General features: G+C 40.0%; 2 long non-coding RNA genes across 2 annotated transcripts in view; one reads left to right on the top strand and one right to left on the bottom strand.

Annotated features, from left to right (window-relative positions):
• Positions 1-22,880, bottom strand: part of LOC111935933 (uncharacterized) — a 46,039-nt gene that overhangs the window by 8,070 nt on the left and 15,089 nt on the right. The gene's annotated exons all lie outside the window — the stretch shown is intronic.
• On the top strand, positions 388-18,508 carry LOC111935931 (uncharacterized). The gene is made up of 3 exons (XR_002867927.2): positions 388-1,330; positions 11,405-11,531; positions 14,299-18,508. It is a non-coding gene; the product is annotated as an uncharacterized LOC111935931 (long non-coding RNA).

Genomic DNA, 22,880 nt, shown 5'->3' with positions numbered 1-22,880 from the left:
TGTAAACCAAACCTTCTATTAAAACTTAGTCAGGAGAATGAGATAAAGGTCAAACTGGTCCAAGTATTATTTGATGAAGGAAAGACCCTCCTAAATATTTAGACTTCGTAGTTCTAGGTTTTTTTTCAGCTGGAATCCTTAAATGTTTATCCAGTCTTCCTATGATGTCCTTTGATCTCTTAGGGGTTTTTATTTTTAAAAACACAGATAACATTCCTGCAGCCATATTGGGCAAATAAGTAAAGGAGATGACACAGTGATCTGAACCTTTGTTTGGATTTTCTCTCAGCATTTATAAACACTACGGCAATCCATCATTGGCTTCCAATGCAAAGAAATTCAAACTTATACAAAATACTCATGCTGATGTATTTAATATAAGGCAGATCTATAGTGTACAAGAGAGACTTCCCATCAGCTGTTTGTAGGGTTTTTGTTTTGTGGTACTTTTTATTTTTTTAAAGGCATTTGCTACTGTAGGACTATCACCAAACACTGCAATATCAAATGGAATTTTAAAAGTGGAAAAGATTGAAGGAAAATATATCTAAATAAACAAGACAGAGTTTGTCTTCTTGTGAGAAATTTCTTAGTGTTGTGAAACAAATATTCCTAAGATAACTGAGCTCCAGAAAACCGGGCTTTACACTAACAAAAGATGGTGGTGAAAACAGTCTCCACAGAAGACAACAGGCAAAGTGTGGTGGGACCATGAGTGTCAGTGGGTCCCTACTCTGCAGGGTCTAAGACATCACAGTTTTCACAACCAGAGGAGCTGGGACAGCAGAGCAGGGAGCTGCAGTGCTACTGGGGGCCCTGAGCAGCACAGACCGACACAAGAACCACACCTACGGCCCCGAGAACACAGGCACCCTGCAAGAACCCCTGCACACTGCTCCCCGTGGCCTGGGCATCCTGCTTTGGTCGCTTGCTTTAGCAGGCAAGAAGGAAAGGGCTGATTGAACAGCAGCTGTGTGTGCCAAGGCTCAGGCTCAACATCCAGGCGCTGGTGTGGTGCGGTGTAGTTAAAGCTCCGTAGGAGGAAGAGTGACATTGTTTTAAAAGCTCAGCTTCAAAAACAAACATGCAACAAAGACAGGAGTGTATTCATCCCCTCCTATCACATCTGTGCCCTGCAGGCGATGTTCTGAGAGGAGTCTGTGAAACTTGTACTTGCAGCTATCTCAGACAGCTCCACCTCTGTCTCAGCCCTGGCTCTCCCGAGCCTGACACGCTGCCAGGGCTGTGTACGTGATCCCCTCTGCTCCTACGCACTCCTAGCCCTGCTTAACTCGCAAGCATTTGCAAACACGCCGCGCAGGAAAGCAAGGTAAACATGAGAACGGGCTCGGGAGGGCGATTTGCATCCGCTGGGCTCGTTTGCGTGCACTGCAGAGGAGCAGGGACCCAAACACGCTGGGCCCCGAGGCTCTCGGGGGAGGACTGTGCTGCTCCCAGCTGAGCCCAGCCAGGCCAGGCTCTCTGAGATGCTCCTGCACTGCAGATGCTGCTGCGACTCCAGCGCCTGGACTGAGCTGCTCCTAAGTGCTGCACATAAGCGTTAACCGAGGATTCTGTACACGTTTTACAGCCGGAGCTGATGTGCTGTGGTTGCTGCATTACCTCCACCAGTTGCTGAACTGGCTGTTGAAATGGCATTTGCTTGTTGTAACAGGCCTCTGGCAAGCTCTGCTCCGTGCCACTCTCCATGCACCCTGCCCTGCCGCCTCTCCTTGGGAGCGCTTCCCATCCCGCAGTTCCTCCTTTCTGCTTGCTCAGGCTCTGCGGCCCCGCTTCACCTTTCTCATTTAAGGCTGAGCACAGCCCTTGCCAGCCCTTCCCTCCTGACATCCCAGACGCAAAAGAAAGGGCCATGCCTCTGTTTCAGGTAGGAAAAGACATACCAAACAGACGTGGGGACAAAGCTGTCCCATGCCAGTGTCACAAACGCTGTTCGCACAACATAGTCTCTCAAGGCTTGCACAGACCTACTCTTTACACAGACCTATGAAGAGGGCAAGTCCAAAGGAGTGTTTGCTTTTCCAGATGAAATTTCTAACTAGAAAGTGTCACCCCAAGCTACATGAGCTTAGGGATGCTACAGAAATTCATTGACCCGAAACACCCATTCAAAACAAGGGAGTTTATAACTACTAATGGATGCTCTGTACCAAAATTATCAAATTTCTCCCTCTTCCAAATCCTTAAAGCTGAGCTTATTCCTTGAGTCTTTTGGAAAAAAAGGGAAGAGTTCATCTGTACAAGTACTTACTGCAAAATTAGTTTTATGCCTTGGACTAAGCACAAATGAATTGATTTGCCTAATAAAATTATCAGTATATATATCTGTCTTCATGGCTATTAGTCTGAGCAGAGAGACTACAGTTTTACAGCTAGGTAGGGGAATGGCTTTTAAAAATGTACTCTGAATACTTCATTAAAGATTTTTGGCATAGCTGAGGTTTCCTGTGTTCTGAACACTGCACAGACAAGAAGTGACTAAGCAAACAATGGCACTTTACTAAAGGCACAACTTTATACAAAAGAAAAGCTTGGGAATAACATGGCCTAGCAGAGAAGTTGTTTTGGGGGAGTCTGTTGAGTGGGTTTGGCTTGTTTGTTAACCTGCAAGTGAAGTACAAAGCTTTGCTGCTAAACAAGTCATCCAGATATGGGTGGAAAAACATTAGTTTTTTTCCTCGTCTACAGTTTGTACAGGAAAGTTGACAGCCTTGCTAAGCAGACAGCCCTAAATGATATATTTTTTTGTACCCCAACTGGAAGTACTTAGACAAAAGAACTGCTACATGGTTCTCCCCAGGGGCAGGTAGATAAACCAGAGAGGTGCATTGGTGAGTACAAGTTCCATACATAAACATTTAGGCACTGCGATTTATTACTGGTAGATAGCTTCAGCATGTTAATGTTCGTTTATCTTCCATATTTCAAGAGCAGGAGAAGAACTGTTCTCAGTATGACAACATTTACAAGAGACTTTTTGCAGCCAGATTTGCCTGCTTAAGGCCCTCACTTTTTATTTGGAGCTGTTGCAGCCGTGCAGAGTCCTCTGGCATGAGGCACCCAGCCTGCTGTCAAGGATGTTTGATATCTTGAGCAAAGCAGAGGCAGGAGTCTCTCACTGGGAACATTCAAGGTGCGGTGAAGGGAAGGGAGAGCAACTGATGAGATGGTGACAGACTTTTTTCTGAGCTATGCAATATGCAGGGCTTTAGAAGAAACTTCCCTTCTTTCATCCTCTTCCTCACAGCACCAGCACCCACCCCAGTACATGCTGAGACTTTCCTAAAACTGCTGGACATATTATCATTACAGCTTTGCTTTTTCTGAGGGAATGTTATTTGATTTAGAGAAACAGAAACCTGGATGTTTTTCACTGAGCAACATGGAGTCTGGAGTAGCCTGAGAGAGGGTCAAGTCTGCCTCCCCTAGTTTCAGTAGCTGCAATTTTCTTACTGTCATTAATGTGGACTCAAACTCAGAACTGCCCATCCACAACTTTCCACAGCATCTTCCTTCAAACTTCCTTTATGTCTGGTGCTAGGACAGACTACTGGGACCTACTCATTTAACAGTGGGATAATATATTTGGAGTCATGGATCAAATGGTTTCACCACCCAATAAAAACACTTTTTCTCTATCACTGACCTGCAGCCATGGATTGACTTTGCCATAGCCTGGCATATGGACCTGTCAAAGCCAGCAGTGACTGCCACCCAGAGCACAGGAAGTGTTGAGAAGGCTTTTAGGAGAAAAGGAAATGGGTGCACTGCTACCTTTGAAGGACAAGTGGTAGGAAAGAAACAGATTCTTACCAAGTGGGAAGAGTAATTTGGAGCAAGTTGCACAGGATGGGGGGAAAAAGCACAATGGCAATGCCGGGACAGGGAAAGATGTTCAGAGGAGATACAGGAACGAGCATCATTTTATCGGATACACAAGAGAAGTAGAGAATCATAGAATACCAGATTGGAAGGGAACCTCAAGGATCATCTGTTCCAACCTTGTCATGCAATAGTTACCATCAAATACTTTCTAGCAGAAGGCATTTCCTTCCTGCCTGATGAACCCAGCAATGGCAGCTGAAGCAAACTGTGACCTTTGCTTTTCAACTTGCCTCAGTAATGAAGTGAAAGAATGACAGTGAACAGCATTAGTTACAGCATAAATATACTGATTTTTCAGTCTTAGGCACTGACAGTGAAATATTCCAGACCTGCAACTCATTCTGTGGTACAGAGATATGCTAAGCATGCTCACTGCAAACCCATATGTGTCTTATTACGTCCACTCTGATACCTCACTTGCCTGCTTTTGTACAGCAAACAGCAGACCATGGCCTTAGCCCATGATTCTTTGTCTTGAGGTGCTTTACAGTTCTTTCCCAGGCCACTACAAAAGAACTAATCTGTCCTTTGGGAAGACTTATGAAAAATGTGTTGAGAGAGGAACCAACATTTGATTTGGTTTTGAAAACTTGTTCACAGCAAAGCAATCAGGCTGTACCAAACCTGGATGTTCAGTCTGTCTGAATGTAAAGCACTTCCAAGGCATGCTGAAGCTGAAGATCTGGATAATACACTGGGTCAATCATACAAAGTACAAATTTTAAAAAGGAATGTGAATCCTTCCCTTGTGGGCAGAAGGAGATGACACTGATGGCTCATCAATGAGAATCACACACAAGTTTATTGAAGCATCTCTTCCTGGCTGCTGAACATTCATTCTGTGTGCAATAGGCTGGAGTACCATGATGGGGACACATTTTTGTGATGGAAAGTGTTGTTCCAGTATTGTTAAAGGCCTTTAGCACCAAACCTGTGAACAAGCCTATACAGGAATGAGGGTTTTTTTGCTTGGTTGGTTTGTTTAATTGTCCTCCACTTTCACTAATGACAGTGGTGATCAGTTGATTGCTTCTTTAATTGTTCCTTTACCCACTGGAGCCTTCAATCTTTGTGATTTATGTGCTGTAGTTATCAGCAGTCCAAATACTGAAGTAGTTTGTCACATGCAGAAAATGTGACAATTCTTTCCTCAGAAAGAAGCACAGTCTGGCATTCATACCAGGTAGGGAGGTTTAAAATGCCTGACTCTCTTGGCATTTCTAATTGCTCTGCATATTTCTCATATAACACGTCATTATCTAATCAAAATCACCAAACTTCTATTTGTTATTTCTTTAAAAGTTAGAAGAAAATAATTTTGTCTCTAAGTGTTCTGCATTCTTCTCCTGTTTAGAAATGTCAGGGTGTAAACACAAAACAAAGTGGTGGGTTGTTTCCATTTTTGTTTCCCAGAGTGCACTGAACAAGTGCCCTCTTAAATACTGGGGAGAGGAGAAAAAAGTGATACAAGTAGTAAAAATGACAGTTCTATTACTTTCAGACTTCTCACATACAGAACATTCTGCAACATTAGGAAAGCTACAACCTGTGTATTTAAAAAATAAAATCCTTCAGAGAGTCTGAAAAAGCCTTGAGAAATTTCCTCCATATCTCTAGAATTAAAGGTGCCTGATTTTTCAATACAATACTACACAAACTAATCTTCCCTCTGAAATGTGTTGTACTTGCCAAGATTTTTTTCCTGTTTCTTAAAAAACAAACAAAAGCTTGTTTTGAAAGAAATATGAAAGGAACCAAAGGAATTGTGTTGAGCCAAAAGTCCTGCTTTCTCCACCCTCACTGTACTCATCTGGAAATCATCTGGCAAACAAATCCATTGATAGTTTAGAAAAGTCTTTTATCTGTCCTCACAGACTTAAAAGGAAAGTGGAGAGCATACACATTCTGAACTAATTGCACATCCTCTTTGTACTATTGCCATTTTGAAAAGATGAGAGTACAGCCCACAATGCACACATAAGAAGAAAAAGCCTTCTCTGGTAAGGCTGCATGAAACTCAGGTTAGTAAAACTTGCAGGAGAGAGGCCAGCTACATTAACAATGAATTGTCCAAATAAACACAGATGAAGGGCAGCATATAAATCCTGCCTCCACACTGTAAGTGATGCCAGAGCAGGAAACATACCCTCCTTAAGCAGAATTGCAGTGTACATCTCTCCCATGGTACATAAATCTAAAGCATGTGAGACACAGGGGAGGAAATGATGGAGCCCTTCATGCATATTTATGTAAATTCTATGATTACACTAAGTAATCAAACCAGCAGCATGCAAATTTGAACATGCATCATCGAAGAAATGCAAATATTTATATAACAGTTTAAGTGGGAAACATTTAGGACAGTCCTTTGCTAGGAAAAGATTAATTTTCAAATAGCTGAGCATTGTAAATTTGGAAGCTGGCTGTTTATTAGAATTTGAGCATTCAGCAAACTTCTAAGGACCTGATTGCCTTCTGTGCTTACAGGTATCCTCAGGAATCAAATTTCCCTCAGAATGAAAAATTAAACCAGTATAAATTGCCTAATTAGTATGGTATATATATATATCAAAATCCCAATTTTCTGTTTTTAGTCTTTTTAGTATTTGGCTTCCTGCAGCTTCCTTCAATGAAATATACAAGGACTCCAATTCCAATTCCTCCAAAGTGACCATGGTATTTCTTTCTCACTCATTCTTCAAACATGTAAGATGTACACGGAAGATAAAAATAAATTAAAAAATCAACCTTTCTTAAAAAAAATACATTATATGAACCATTGCAGTATATTCTTTGGCAGATGCATAGTCTCAAACGCTATTTTAAATCTGTAAAAGAAGTTAAAACAGATTTGCAAATGACTCAGACTGAGCAGAGCTCTTGGGAATGCTTTCTTGGCTGTCTTGCAATCCAGAACTAAAAGGAGATGGGGCAGGAAGCATTAGGGGGCTTTATTGCATGGAGTTGCATGTTTTTAGCACTATCAAACTGGATTTCACAGGTGATCATGCTGTCTCCTCATATCATGGTAACTTGGGTGGCTCAGCTGTGCTGCAAGCAAAGGTCACAGTATTGAAGAAAACAAAGCAGTCCTTGAAATACTGTGAGCCACGGAATGTCTGGGGTGATTTGTCCACATTTTTATTTCTGATCTATAATGAGGGCTAAAGTTTGTTTTGAAGGCTCTGTTTTGGAATGCAGTGCAGGTCTGTGGAGGCTGCTGTGCTGATGACATTACAGGATGCCTGGCAGTCCTCGCTGTCTTGCCACATGCTCCTCCCAGCTGCAATCCCATTTTAGCCATTCCTCCAAGCTCTCTAATGAACTATCAGAGCCTGAGGATACAGATTATAAGCAAAAGCAATTACAAATAGAAATCAGTTTTCCTCTTCCTGAATGGCTGACTACTCATCTCTTGCTAGTGACAGTGATGAGGTGAGACTGAGTTACCATTGTAATGCCAGGCTATTGCTTCTGAATTTCTGAGTGACTCTCACACAGCAGAAGTGTCTCACTGCCTCTCCAACAATCGTGGTTAGACACAGAAGGGTGCTCTGTTCTTTCACTTCGATTTCCTTCTACTCACTACCCATTTTATCTCCCCATCTTTGCATTCTGATTAGAGCTTAACTTCAAATGGACAACAGCATTGCTACCAGATCGCTTTTGCATGGTGGGTTTTGGGTCCTTTTTCAGGTTGAGTAAACTGGACAAAAACTTTAGTGACAGAAAGATATCTAACATTGCACAGAGAAATTCCAAGAGCTGTTTGTCATCTGTTGGCTAGGGGAACAGACAATCCCCAGACAGACACGCTAAAAAAAATTCTCTTTCGGTAGAAGAAAACCAGGATTTATAGGATTTAGACTGAGCCAACATACAACGCAATATTATGCCTTTCAATCCTCACTCATTCTTTATTAGGCTTATCTACCTTTTAATATTTATGATAGCATCTCACTTCTCCCATGGAATATTGTATAAAGTGTATTTCATTGAGGATCTTAAAGGTTTATTATTTCTGCCACTTAATTCTGTTTAAGACTAGGGGGACAGAAGTCAGCCCACTACGCATACACCAGTAAAAACATATTATCCCATTGGATTTCTATACACTCTTGCAGAAATTTAAGCCAAAGAAAAGGTGATCTGACTCTATGCTATAATCATCATTCAGAATATACTGTTCAAAAGAATCACTGGCCAAGGTTCATCTATAAGGTGTACTAGAACCTTTTAAACATAAGGTATTTCATATGGTTAGTTCAGAAAACAACAAGCAAGCTCTACTACTATTAGTCCAGAGACTGGATCACAGCCTCTTGAGAAATAAACCCTTCCAGTCTTCTGCTAAAGCCTTTCAGCAAAAGTAAAAATCAAACCTATATTTTACTATTTCACACCTTTTATTGTTCTTTGTAAGTTTACATTCCTCTGACGAAATACAAGACAAATAATGCATTTCCCATCTAACTGATTATTACTTGTGCAGTTTTATTAGAGATCATGGAGCCTTATACTGCCTTGTGGCAGTTAATACAGTCAGCATTTCACACAGAACTGAAGCCTGTCCTTCCCCTTCCCGGTTCACCCTGTCTACATTCTGTTTATTTTGGAATGTTTTTGTAGGTTCTAAGCCTGATTGGGCTCTGTTGATATTAACCCACAAAGCTGAAAGTATTAATGTCAAAGGTTACAGGAAGAATATCTCATAATTCTTACTCAGACAAGATCTTGAGGTTGGGCTCAGTTTCATGACTATAACACCATGCATACCATTACCCTTCTGTCCAGTATTACAACTGTTTTTTTTTTTAGAAAAGACTCACAACTAAGATTAGTTAACCAAAATGTTACATATTTTACACCTTCCACTAACTAGGACCTTGTTCTACACCAAAAAAACCCCAAACTCTCATGAAGTTTTACTCATTTCTGAAAAGAAAGGTCTCATCCAACCTGATGATTATATTATTGTATGATGCTAAGAGTGCATTTGCTGTTAACTCTTACCCAAGTATCATCTTAAATTAAAACAGTTATTAATTACAAAATAAAATGCGTAACTCATGAAAAGCAAAGCAGAAAGAAGAAAACTATTTTACTTACACCAAGGAAAATAGAACTGAAAATAAACAGGAACCCCCAAATACACAGGGCATTAAAAGCGTACAAAAAGGAAAAGGAAATGGAATCGATACTCATTGCCCTTAAAGACATTCTCTGCTTGGGGCTGCCCCAGACCAAAGCAGAGCTGGCAGCCCGAGGCCAGTGCCCAGCCATGACTCAGGGCAGTGAGAAGCTGGCAGGGTTCCACACTTCCCTGTGCACTGGGAGCAGGAGCCTGGCCAGGACCCGGGCAGGGCTGTGCTCCCACAGCAGCCTCTCGCTGACAGGGAGGGACTGGCTGCACTGCTGGGGGTGCACCCACTGGGGTATCTGTGCCCCTTGGATACCATCACCCTGGAGAACAGCAGGGAGACTGAGTCTGGATATGCTTCAAGTTAAATTGCTTTTTGTTTTTGCTGACTGTAAAATGAGGCATCCGGTTTTTCAAAGCATCGCTCTAGGTAGTTCCTAGATTGGGCTTAAAATCTGATTTTTACACACAAACCACACAATGAATCCAACTCCTTGTACTTTAGGGTCTACTTGTGTATTCCAGATCTGATGCCTTACAGACCTCAACATACCCAGTTTTCCTTTCTTAACCAAGGATTTTCTCCTTCCTGTCTACCTGTAAATAGAAACTTACTCCTGCCTATATTCCCTTTGATAAAACTGCTTACAACTGACCCTTTCTAGTATGCAATAATGAGGTGAGAAACGTGGCATATCCTTACAATTCTTGCACACTTGCTAGCAGCATGGAGAGACAGTGAGTCAGTACATACCACTGGACAGTTTCAGGCACAGCAACCTCCACTGGCATAGTACCTATACATTCCTATGCAAATCCTAATAGCACATCACTTAACCACAGTCTGTCAGGCAAAACAACCTCTTAGGTCTTTTACTTTTCCACTGGAAGAACCTTACATCAAAATTAGCACGGTCAGTGGTATAATTATGCATACACACATTAGATAATCAAATAAAACCCCTTGGGTAGTCTGTACTCACAGGCTGTGATGACTGGCCTACTTCTTAGATTGACAAATCCTATAACCTAATGCTTCTACAAGCTTAACTTCTCCCTCTGGGTCCACTAAATTATTGACTGCTGCTCCCTGTACAGCAGGATTTGGTAGGGAAAGTGCAGGGATAGCTGGTTTTAATAGAAAAGAGCAAACACATAAACACTGAGCCAGGACCTCCAAAGACATCTGAAGAGGCACCCAGAGAAGCAAGGCCTGACTCCAGCTGCCCATGATATCCTGTATCTTTCTGATCATAAAGAGGCTCTACCCACCCCAAACAAAAGCACTTAACAAATCACAAATGCAATACTTGAGAAAAAAAACTATGAAATTACACACACATCACTCATTGATCCAGTGAAGAAAAAACTTAAAGTACATTTGTTTTTGTTTCCAGAGAGGCACTACTGTCTTTGTAAACTCAAAGGAGAATCACAAACTAAGACAATATTCAAACCAGAGACTAAGATCATGTTTCAGCTGCCTTTTTAATATACTCTAGATATCAACTGTTTCTTGCCTTTGGAAAAAGTTAAATAACTAAAAGAAGCAGCACCACCAGCATTCCTAACATTATGAAAACCTCATGCTTCAAACAACAGACGTATTGTTACTGATTGCCATGATGTTATAGTTGCATGACTTGGCAGGAAATACATGCAGTTTCCAGGACACAAGCTGAGGTGCTGTGAGAGAAATACTATGGATTGAATTATTTCTCCTCAGCTGAAAAGAAATAAAGTCAAGAAATTACCTGTGTAATAATTAAAAGTCACAAAAGTTACAACAAAATCCCGAAGTTGCTCTGTAGTTACAAATCTGGAAGTCAAGGATGAGATTTGAGACAGACATACAGATGTCTTTTCTAGCACAGGGAATTGGGAAGATTCCAAATTTTTATTTAGCAAATTTCACAATTATTGCAATGGTCCAAGAACTTGTTGGAAACGTCATCCTCTTGTGCTGTCTTAGTTTTGCCATTTTCTTTATTGGTATAGGCTTTGTTTTATGGCTTTGAAAAGTAGTTTTGCAGTCCAAGGGCCTATATTGTTATCTCCTTAATACCCTCTGACTTGACTACTTCTGCACTGTTACCTGCAGCTGCAATGCTGACCTGATCCAAGGGTTCTCTTTCAATCCAATGGGTTAAATTTCTTCTTTAAAGGAAAGAGCAGGAATATTAGTTTGCATTAGCATTAATGCACACAAGATGTTACAGTGAACAATATTACAGTATATTTAGTGATACTGCAGGATACCACAAGTACGAGTTCTTTTCCAATTGTAAATGTCCCCACAGAATTGCAACACAGAAAAAAAATTACTGTTTGTTTTTTTTTTTTATAACATTTTGACAGGTTGTCTTCCAGGATTTCAGTCTGTAGCCCATGGGCTTTTCTTTGATACCGAGAAATTTGTCATCTTTAACATCTGGTTAAAGGAACAACAGAAAGGAACAACAGACAGTCTTATCCAGAAAGCCAGGTATATATTCCTGTGTCTGTTAATGCATTTAACTCAGTTCTCTCTTATAGAAGGGTAAGTCCCAGAAAAAGAAACATTAAGATTCATTGCATCTAAACACATCTCAGACTCTTATGTGCTTTCTCTATTCTTTAAAACTCAGCGCAGTCTCATCTAGCTGGTTCCCTCCACAGGGATATCCCTCCCTCAGCTCCCATCCACAGCAGAGATTTGCATTCCTGCGCAATGCATATGTTTATTTTTGGACATATGCACTCATTCTAATGAGTAATAAAACCCCTGGGTGCCTAGACTGATCTGATAAGCACACTGAATGCACAACTGCAGGGAAACTCTAAGCATGTTTGCTTATTTCCCACAACAGGTTCTGTCCATTGACACATGGCTTGAAATTAAAGAGTAAGCAAAAAACTTAATAAGGGGGAAGGAAAGGAAGGGAGATGAAAACAACTTTCTTTAAGCATCCTTTTTGTCACTCTCCAGACTGTTCTTGTTTAATCTTGCCTTGAGGTATTCCTTGTAGATGTTACATGGAAGAACATCATACAGGGCTATAAACACTTGCTCACACACACAAAGTTCTGATGGAAGAGCAGGATTATTTCCTGGACTGCTTTACTCAGTGATAGGATCATTCAGTACCTCTTGCACCTCCCAACAAGGCTTTTCCTCAGTATTCTGCTTAATTTAGTCTTAAATGTGTGAAATTCACTTGTCTACATCGTTGTAAAAGATCAGGCAAAGGTATTGGAAAGTCTTTGGAAAAAAAGAAATAGAAATAACTACACCCCTTCTGCACGTCCTTGCCTGGGGTTCACAGGGGGGGATAAACTGGGCTAAGATCCATGAAGTGGCAGTCAGAGGAATTGTATTCTGCCTAGTCCTTGTCAGAGAATGATTACTGGTTGGTATTTCTCCCTCAGATTCAAACCTGGGTTTTATTAGCTACCAAATCAGCCTCTGCAGCTTGGTGCTAAAGTCACCCTGACTTACCTTCCTGAACATTTTCTGGATTTCAAATTCTCCACGACTGGATAACAAATAGAGTTATTTTGGGAAAAAGACAAGATGTTTTACACTTGGCACTATTGCATGAAGCTATCGTTAATGCTAGACAAATCCAAAAAGGCAATCGAGTTTAGTCTAGCAAGGCAGAGGGTTACATTCTTGATTAAAAAGTAGGAAATTAAAAGTTATCAAAACCAAAACTATTAAGACACAGAACATATTTGAAACAGTTCAATTCTCTCAGCTGTCTCAAGACTTTTCTGAGTCATGTCCCTGGAGCAGATAGGGGAAAAGATGGGAATTGGTACAACTACATTACAAATTCTGAGTTTCAGAAATAACTTGCCATTATTGTGAAAACAGGAGCTCAAGTTTGAAGTGGCTGAGATGGCTCAGAGCTGAAGATACCACTCTCTTCACTTCATACAACATCCATATCCTCCCCTCATTTTTGGTCCCATCTTGAATTATGACATTTTCTCTGCCTGCATGATTTTCTGACTCTATGAAGTGTTTTTGTACATTCTTTTAGCTTAAGCAATCCTCAAGAGGGGTAACATTCTTCCAGGCTTGTACAGCACTTGAAGTTGCATCTCTATACCTGCTCTTTAAACTGAACACACTTTAATATGTCATTTGATCTTCAGAGGGTCACTTTACGTTAATCCTACAGATGATATACTTGGCTGTGAATGTGTGTTCCCTCCCTAACATTTAAGGGAAGGAGCCTTCAAATAAGGTGTGTCCCACTTTCCCCTAACACAGAATGGCTGAGGCTGGCAGGGAGATCTGGTTTAGCTGGTCCAAAGGGTCCAAAGCCCCTGCTCCAGCAGGGCCATCTCTTCTCGTCTGGAGGGAAAGGAGAACCATCTCCATCTCTGGAATTTTCAGGACTCTGCTGTGGCTGATCCTATCTAATGACAGCAATAGTCCTACTTCACATTAGAAGTTGGGCCAGAAGTACTTTTAATCCATATCTCTAACCCCATAAATATGAGTGTGCTTCATTCAGTGAAAGATTTTTATTTTTCTCTTGATCAAAAAGTCCCCCCCCATCCAGCAAGTCAAAGATCACTGCTGTCAAGTGCCTTATGCCATTGGTTTCACTCCCACTTTGCAGTTCTACATCCACTACTGGCACTGCCACAAACCAAATGTTTTGGGTGCTGTCACACTGGAACATTCACAGCTCTGCATTTTTAATGCTATCATGGCTTGGTTCAGAAACTACTCCACTTGAACCTTGTCTTCCTTCCATGAAATATTTACAGCTGTTTTGTACATCTGTTTTTTCCCCCCATTCATCTAAAAGCCATTACTAATGTTTTCATAATAAAGGATTGTTTTACTGAACAAAGATAACAGTAGCTAAGTCAAGAACAACATGAACAAATTAAAATTAAAAAAGGAACTAAAGCCATTTAGAATTCAACAATACAGTATACACAGACACAATATTTATTATTCCCCGCTAACATTAAATAATATTAAAGTGTATTATTCTGTTTTATTCTTCAAGGTCCACTTTATATTAAATAAAAGATTGAATTTTATATTAATTAAAAATTGAATATTAAATGAACTGAGCTTAAGACTGCATAATTCCAGTCACCTAAAGTAGCACTATCAACTTTTCTTAGAATATAGAGATAAGTCGGCTTTTTAAAATTAGCATCTACAATAAAGCTTCTATTTGAAAGTGATATAAATAAATTTTGATTTTCATTGAAAGCTATACAACCTTTTTCCTTATTTACAGGTTAGGTGTGTACCTGGAAAAGTCACTTCCCCCTTTGTGTGAGCATTTCCCATGATGGCTGGCAGTTCCCTAGTTCCAGCAGAATGCAGCCACCACTGGAGCTTTGAAGCCCTTAGACCAGCCCTGTGGCAGATTATCAAGCAAGCCTTTGGCCTGGGATGGATTTGTATTCAAGGGGAGCCAACAGAGAGAATACTAACCAGAATCCAAGAGTTCCTTGGAATCATGAGTTCATGGAAGGCAAACTTCACCTAAGTTTTCATAGGGCTTCCATTTGATGATGAAAACTTGTTTTTGTATCCATACAGATGTAGAGTGCAGAAAAACCATGAATCTTTGTTATGAGTCATATCACTTGGCAGAAGAATAAATCTAAATCTATTTATTAGTTTATTAATGAAGAATATAAATCTGAAGTTTTAAAATATTTATCTTTTCTATTTCCTTACCTAAATATCTGCATGAACAGATTCAATACAGCAGTTTTATACTGAATGAACCTGTCAAGAGGCAGAAGGACTAATTAATAATTTGATTGACTGATCTTTTGACCACTAAAAAAAATCTTTAGTCACATACTAAAAATCTAACCAGATTCTTGTGGATACAAAAGAGTTACCTCCTTGGATAGTCCAAATGCACTGGATGCACAGTAGTGGGTGGATTTTAAAGTTGTATTTGAGAAGCAGTTTAACTCCTGGATGTAATATGAGAATTGTCTGCTCCAAGTCCGTGCTGGCAGACAGGCAGCAGCAAGACTTATCATTTCCTCAGCGGAGGTGGAACAGGACTAATGGAAGAAACGGATGAAGTGTCCATGGGGGGAAAGCGTGTAAAGAAAGGGGTGGATCACTGTTCTGATAAGGAAAAGAAAATTCTTGCTTGCTCAATGAAAATGATTACACTTAATGTATGCCATTATTGTAATTCTCCCACATGCCCTGAAGACCTGAGTGAGTCCATGCACATTGTTCTCTGATGATTTTGATGGCAACTAATTAATCTTCATGAGAGGGAGTGCTGACTTTAGGGGTTTTATCTCACTGCACTGCAATTTATTTTCATTGGCAACTGGTTGACTTTTCCTTTACAACATGCAGCTTATGAATGTCTTAGTTATTTTGCCAGTGCAATCACAAAGATCAATACATCTATGTCTAAAGCAGTACATTTTTTAAAATTGCAGTTCAGAGTTCCATTTAAGTACCAAGCCCACAGTGGTTTATTTAAAGGTTTATTATGTTCTCAATTACAAATTCAGTTGCTTTTGGAGCTTTTTCTCTGGCCTCCACTCTCAGTTCCTACTTGGATACCCTTGCACATCCTCTACTCACTATTCCCTGAAGGTTTTGGTATCCAAAGCACTGCTGCCTTCTTTTTTGTTGCTCAACAGCAGCAACAGAGAGTCGGTGGCAAAGGAATATGGCAGAGAAATGAGTCACCACTAAGTAGTTCATCAAACCACATATCACATGAAAGAAGTTACTATATATTAAATATGTTGACTTGATTCCACTAATCAAATAATAAAATTCTACTTGAATGATAAAATTTGCAAGATAAGAAATACAGAAATAAAAAAGTAATTTACTATGTTGATGAAAGCAAACCCACACACTCCTTTAGCTCCTATATTTAAGTGTTGTGTTTAAACTAATTTTTTTAGTTGAGTGTTTAAAAATAACATATGGAAGCAGTTTGGGAAATTTAGAAAACTTTTTTTTATAGGAGAAGAAAGCATGGTGGGTGTGACAGAAGTAATATATTCTAAGTTGCTGTCACAGGACCTGGACTGTGCATTTGCACAGACAATATAATATCTGGGTAATTTTTGGGAGCAACTGCATTTGTTTTAACTTACATTTAGTTTCATCACAGCCTCATTCTACTGAAGAATATAAAATTATTTTTATTTAAGTTTCCTGTTTAAGAAAAAAAATTTAAATGTTTTGGTAGCAACTGTGGCACTTCTGGAGACATTTCCCAGGGGGAGTGTTATAAACTTCCATATTTCTGTGTATGCAAGAAAGTGAGGGCTGTCCACACAGGAGATGATGCTAAAAGACAAACTTTCACCAGGTTGGAAAGCAGGAAAGACTTGTCTGAAACCTCTGTATTGGGGATGCCTGGTTAGACAACTGCTGGGTCAGAGCACATCCACAGTGTTTCCATGTTTCCATGAAACCATGCGCTGCCCAAAAAAACACCCAAACCCAACAAACAGCCAAACAAGAACAAAAAACCAGTCCCCTCAGCCAAATTCCAGTCTGATTTTCAAGGCTGCTATACAATGGAGACTAGTTACCGGTAGTTTATCTTTTATTTCCCTCCATTTCTTAGACTGTAGTGAACACTGATTGTTGGTTTCATGTGAACTTACTGAAACCTCTTAATGTTCTCAACTGGTCCAGTCTGAGCACTCTGAATAACCAGCCCAGGTTACAGCATTGCCATAAAACAGAAATATGGATGGAGATCCAGCATTAGCAGTGCTGTTGGAACCTGAATGCATTCAGGTTCTACAACAGGCTACCAATATTTTTTTTTATAGCTCTTTCCCACTGATCCCCACTTGAAAAATGATGATGAAATTTTAGAATTATTCAGGCCCTGGTTTGAAACACAACATCAAGAGTTTCTCAATACATCCCATACATCAGCATAATGAACTTAAACTATTCACTGACTGGTCAACTTAGAACAATAAACAGAATCAGGAATCCAAGTTCAAAACCTCAGTTACTTCGCTCTTACTTCCTTAAGTACACATGAAGACAGATTTTATTACAGCATTTCATAGGTGTTCTTAAAAGCCATGAGCTACTTGCATTTTAAACTGCAGAGCTTGAAGAAACTTGTGTTACAGGAACTTTACTAACAAAAAAATTCAGAAATGAAGAATTCTGAAAATTCCCAAACTTACCTAGGCACATTGTCCAAACGTATTGCAAGGTAAAAGAATTAAAAACCTCTTAAGTTACTTTTTACTTTAGTCCATTCTGGATTTACCTAACATCCAGAAGATCTTCCTGCTGCTCTCCACGAGACAGTCAAAAAAGGCAAATGAGAGCATTCAGTACCTTGGGAACACATGCTGCTAGATTAGTAACCTTTACTTGATGAATTTTCATCATTAACAAGCATACACATCTTATTTATGATTCATGGAAATCTCATTTATAACACACATTTCTACACAGGCTTGCTTGCTTTTGCAAACTTAGACAGCTTCACCTGTTGTAAGATTTCTGACATGTTCTAAAGAGAACTCCCCCACCCAACACATCTTGCCAGTGTTTTTAACAATGGAAGATAAAACCCTAGAAGATATGAAAATCGCTGACTTCATCAGTGCTCGAGGATACTTCTATCCCTGTATGTGCTCGTTCCCTGTAAATGCTAATGACATTGATTTCATGAGTCACTGGCACTGTGGCAGAAAGTTATCAAAGTTGAAATTAACTTCCCATAGAAATACTCTCTATCAGTTAGAGGAGAGGCAAGCAAGCAAGCAAGGTTAAAACATGAGGAGAACTGCCATGGCTTCCCACCAACCATAGAAGGTCTCATAAAATTCAGCTACATTTACCCACCTCTAGTAGCATAAACACACTGTCAAGGCATGTGAAACAAACCAAATTCTTGTGTGGGATTATGTGATTATGTGACTTCTCCCACTATTTGACATTTTTCTTCTTTTGCTCTACTTATGTTTGTTTGGACAAAGTTGCACTTTTTGAGAAAAACTTCAACTGACAGAAGGCTGCACTTATGACTAAAATATCAGAATAAACAGTGGGAGTTACTTCCCACCCCACTGTACTATTCAGTGCCTGGACTCTGTATATCATTACCTGACACACTGGAAAATATCCTCCTTCACAGAGGGACTGATTTCTAACCATTAAGACTCTCTGTTGAACTCTGCTTTATTCACAGATGTTTCTCAGTGGTATCATGTGACAATCGCATTTCTGTTATTTAGATTTCTCCCCGTCTTTTTTCCCCTCTCAGCAATACTGGCTTGGCTTCCCCTGCTCTGGAGTGCTGGCTGGAGAGGGAACTGGGGTAGGCTGTTTTAACAAGCAGCACATTCTGTTTTAAACCCTTTTGCACGGAATACAAATCCTTGAATGTTTTCCAGAAATGTGAAGTGTGTTGACTTCTATACTCAGAATAATAAACACAACTGTGCTCGTCTAACTAAAAAGAAGTGGAAGTGCAGTTCTGTGACCCATTCAGAACAGAGCAGTCAAAATGCATTCACCCTGTCCACACTCTCAGTATCGCAGCTGGGTTTCTCTGGGTGGGAGTGGTGGGGGTTTGGCAGGGGTGTTGTTGTTCGATTCATACATATTTTTATTAAGTAGTTTCTTGGAGTAACAGCCAAGACTTCAAATAGTTTCCATAACATAGCTGACTAATAATCAAGGTGCTCCTCAGTTTCTGCCATTGAATTGGGCAATTCCTTGAGCAGGGCATTACCCTGCTATCAACAAACTGAGTATCCCACTTTGCATCAGCAGCAGACAGCCTGGGAAAACATTGCTTGACTAGCATTGCAATTATTTAACTAACAAAAAAAAAAAAAAAAGCACCTTCAAACTCTAAGGACTCTAGGGATATTAAGTTTAGCTAAAAATCTAAATGTTAAATTCCACCCAACTGGAATGCATAGCAGCATCTTAAATTAAGATACTGTGACTAAGGATATGGTAATGCCATATGGAAAAAAAATTACATAAATCAAAGCACAGCTGTGCCCAAGTTAGGCAGTGTAAAGTCAACTGTGATATCATAGGAAGAAAGCAATGCCAACTCAGAGGGTGGAATTACCCACTTCACCTTATTCTGCTCTTTTATGTTGATGTTGAGGCAATACTGATGCTTGAGCCAAGACACAGCTAATAAAGTTAAGTTCTAACATCAATGCCATAGCTGGGCTCACTTGAAAAAATTAAACTGTCAAATTGTTCAGGTCACAGCCCAGCTGGGGCAACAGGAGATCAGCCAAGGACGTGGATTGTGGCAGCTCCCTCTGAAGTCAGCAAGCAGTCTTTTTATAACCATTTTTTATCAAAGCATCAGCCAGAGGGGGAAAACCAAATGTGGTCAGAGGAAAGAGGTGCATTCTAGGTACTGGCACTGCCTCCTTTTGTTTACACCCGTCCTTTTATTTTCTGCTGTGATAGGCAAGGAATATTTATCTTTTGTTGAACATGTTAGTCTAGTTTTTCAATTGTATTTCTGCTGTTCACAAGTAGGAGAACAAAAATCTGGTTTTCAGCTTAAAACATTTCCCAGCCTTTTTTGATATGAAACCCCAAGTTTTTTATAAAATACAAGGGTTTTGTTTCTATGCTAATTTATTAACAACTAGAGAAGCTTTGGGTTTTTATACTACAACAGAATAAGGTATGTCAGGGACTGAACAACAGTGACCTTCTCTATCACCATCAAAATGCAGTAGAGCTTTAAGACAAAGAAAACTGCTGCTTGTAGAATGAATTTTTAATTGCAAGCAATTTTCTTCCAGAAAATCCCCCTTCCCAGTTCCATATAGGAAACCACAAGGATTTTAAGCAGGGCATTAATCTGAGGCTATACATTGCAGTTGTTTTCCTGCTCAGTGTGATCTACTGGCTTTCTCACTGCTTCCCTTAATATTTGAACTGGAACAAAGAGAAGTTTGTCAAAACTTTTAATTCCTTAATTGGAATATCTGAGTTAATGAACGAGATTTTCAAAAGGCAAAAACCTGGTTCAAACAAGAGCAGAACAGAGTTATATGTTTTTGGGAAAGGGAAATGCATAACATTAATGCACAGCTGTAAGTTCATAAAATTATAAAATCAATACATGAGTATGAGTATGAGCCTCATAGGACCATTCACTTTGATTTTTGGGCATTAACAACTCTGCTGAGTGTTGGTTTTCAGAGGACCATGTGGGGAAGTTTCTTACAAATGACTAGATTCTGACTGATACTTGTGAAATACTAAAGTACAGTTGCTAACAGACAGAGGCAATTCATTTTCCTACAGCTTTACTTCATTTGTAGTCAGAATTAAACTGTTCCCTTCCTTGGGAAGGATGGCCTCTCTTTTCAGATACTGCTGCTCAAACTGCTTGTGGCAAAGTTCCAGCTCGTCACAGGGTTCCAGCTCCTCACAGGTTCCCTGTTCAATGCCTGCTACTGCCAGATTCAGCTCCACTCAGTTTAGCTCTACCACCTTCATGTCTGCACGTGATCTGAACTTTCCCTTTAAAATCCTTAAAAATAGTCAAGCCCTACAACTGCTGACAAGATTACATCAGTATTTTGCTTTCATTTAAAACAGCAGAACAAATGGGAAAAGGCCACAAGCCCAACACACAATCAGGAATTAAATGGACAATGAACTTTTCATCTGAAAGGAAGAAAATGAGGAACCTCTTTTCCAGCTTTCAAGAATACCTGACAGCCTGGTAACCTTTCAAATAATTTGCTAGGTTCCCATGAAGGCTTTTTAATATTGCAAAATAAAACACACATTGTAGCTATTGCCCACCAGGTGAAATCCTCACTGCAGCCCTCAGCACAACGCCACCTCAGAGTAGTTTGTTTGTTCTGCTGATGATGCAAGGCCAGTGAGACACAGGATGCACCAGACATTGTCCTGGACTCCCTTGGAAGGCTGCCTAACTTGCCCTCGCAGTTTAGTTTTGTTTTGATTCTCCCTGGGCGATCACACATACCTGTGATTGTGTTTGTCAGTGTGGCATTCACAGATTTGCCCTGGATTGAAACCAGCCATGTGAGTACGTTTGCTATTTGATGTGGTTGCCCCTTGAGAATTAAAGCTCTGAGATGGGGTTTCAAGCAATCCCCTTCCAAAGCTCACTGGTTTTGCTGACTGTGGCAGAAGACTGCCCTGGAGGGGTCTGCAGAAGGACCTAATGCAGACTGCAACACCAAAATAAACCAGGTTGGCTAATGCAGAGTTGGGAAGATGTTGCCATTAATATCTCCACCTCTGCTGCACTTTCAAAATTTTTATTGCATAATCCAGGGGAGAAAAACAGAAAAGGTGTCTGTGATGCAACACTAACATTTTAACAAGTAGTCCCCTGAAATGTTCCTCTACCACTTGGTGATAGACCACAGATCACAGAAGCACATTAACAGTGAAGAATGGGAGGAACTAGATCAGTCCACCTGCTTCTCTGTACAAGCCATGACTCCCCACTAGGTTTGTAAGTAGAATCAGAGTAAGATAACTCACAATTATGAGCAGCAAAGGTGTTGCTTCTTCCAAAATGCTTCAGATTCCACGCAACAAGCTTGGTTTTTAAAACCATCAGTTGTGGATCAGTGCCAGGAAGCACTCTGAAATATTCTTGCCATTGACAACATTTGCACAAAATCACCAGCTACACAGCCACGGATACCTTAACATAAATTATGTACTTTAAAAAAGAACTTAATCTACCATAAACTTAGAGATACCTGAATGCCCTTCACTCCAGGGTTTCCAAAATTATACAGTGAGAGACTGAATTACAGCTAATAATATAAACCCCTTAAAATGATGTGAGTGAAATAACAAGCTCATTCAGTCAGAAACACTGTCCATGCCCTTCACTGATAACAGACAAAACATTAATCCTCTTTGAGAGTTATGCAGCTCAAAGTTCTGGAGACAGAATGTTCTTAATATAATTTGGAGTTTTGTTTCTCCAGCACTTTGGTCCAACTAACAAAAATAATAGCAAACCTTTGTTGGTAGAGAAGTACTGTGAAGAGATTTGCCTCATATCCACCAAAAATCAAAACAGTCTAGTGGGTGCCCATGTTTTTAAGTCATGATCTGATTTTCTTGAGAAACATGAAATATGCCCATCCTGCTGGTTTTCTCTCCTTCCCATGTTTGGAGTCAGTAGTCAGAGAGGGCCACATGTCCATACCTGAACTCAAGGCAGGGCTTTTCACATTCCCTCAGAACTAGTGGCTTCAGAAGTGTCTCTATATTAAGCTAGACAGCACTAGATAAACAATTATTAACTGGAAAAGAGCTTCAGCAGCTGATCTGGAAGGCAAAGCAGCATAAATACTGTATCAGTATAAATCCAGCCGTTGTGCCTTTTGCTTTCTGTCCTGCCATTTCTAACTTTGGCTGACAGTGTTTCCTTTGGGAATCTAGAAAAAACATGCAATTCCCAGCAGCTCCAGCTGCACTGATGAACTTCCTCTAGGTTAGAGTTACACAGGAGTAAATGTCTGTTTTCCTAAACCCAGTGAAAATCCAGAAAAACTTGTTTAGATTTCATTAGTCTATCTTTAGAGGGATTATAGTGAAAAATAAAAATCCCTTCCACGTCTTTATTTGTCATAAGAAAGGTTCAGACTTGTGAGGACTATTCTTTGCCAGTCAGGAGCCAAAACTCAACAGCATGAACAGCCATTAGACTGAGAGTTATAAATGACAACGATTTGCTAAGACCTACAGCAAGTTTAACCCCATGTCTTTTCAGAATTTTCACACAGGATAAACCATCTACTGCTTGAATCTGTAATCTGATCCTAATTTCTACTCCTCCAC

Source organism: Cyanistes caeruleus, chromosome 17 (assembly GCF_971803275.1).
Source record: "Cyanistes caeruleus chromosome 17, bCyaCae1.hap1.1, whole genome shotgun sequence".
NCBI lineage: Eukaryota > Metazoa > Chordata > Aves > Passeriformes > Paridae > Cyanistes > Cyanistes caeruleus.
This window is presented reverse-complemented; position numbering and strand designations above follow the sequence as displayed.